The sequence below is a fragment of the Sphaeramia orbicularis genome, chromosome 18, assembly GCF_902148855.1.
Source record: "Sphaeramia orbicularis chromosome 18, fSphaOr1.1, whole genome shotgun sequence".
NCBI lineage: Eukaryota > Metazoa > Chordata > Actinopteri > Kurtiformes > Apogonidae > Sphaeramia > Sphaeramia orbicularis.
In genome coordinates this window covers 2,795,089-2,796,051 of record NC_043974.1, presented here as the reverse complement: position 1 = coordinate 2,796,051, position 963 = coordinate 2,795,089, and positions in this window count along the sequence as shown.

Below are 963 nucleotides of genomic sequence, written 5' to 3'. Positions count from 1 at the left end.
GCCTCCCGGGGGTGTAAGAAAATATTGGTTTTGCAATATATTGCGATATTTATTTATATTCTTAAGGACACCCTACAGTTCTCAATATAATTAAATAGATTTTTGCTTTTTAATATGAAAAATCCATCACTTGTGAAATGAATTCCATTTTCTCTTATTTACTTCCATAAAAGCCTTAAACACACGACTGATGTGTGCATTTCACTGATCGGTAACTCGATAAGTTCTTATAGCTTTATTCAAATCCCCTTTACTGATAGTGCATATTCATTTTGCATTATTCCACTGTAATGCATAGAAGCTAGTGTTGTATACTGTGGGTGTACTAAATAAAACAAACGTGTGGCCCGGGGGCCAAATCCGGCCCGCTAACGGGTCCAACCCGGCCCACGGGATGAATTTGTAAAATGCAAAAATTACACTGAAGATATTAATCAGTGGTGTCAATGTCTTTTTAATTCAGGTTCCACATACAGACACATACAGTCCAATTCGATTTCCAGTGGGTCAGAACCAGTCAAATATGATCAGAATAACCTCTAAATAATGACAACCCCACATGTTCTCTGTGTTTTTTGGTGTAAAAAAGTAAAATTACATGAAAATGTTTACATTACCAAACTATACTTTTACAAAAAATGTGAATAACCTGAACAAATATGAACAAACGGAAATGTCTGAAGAAAAGTAAATGCAATTTGAAGAATATTCTGCCTGTTATTAAATGTTTTGTGTGATTGTAATGCACATGTGTAAATTATAAACTGATAAACTGAGGCAGAATATTGGTAAAACTGCACTTGTTTTTCTGAAGACAATTCAAGTTGTTCATGCTATTCAGATTTTTAAGGAAATTTTGTAAATGTAAACCTGATCATAATATAATTTTCTTTTTTTCACTGTTATTATTTGACTGGTTCGGTCCACTGCAGATCAGATTGGGCTGAATGTGGAACTGAACTG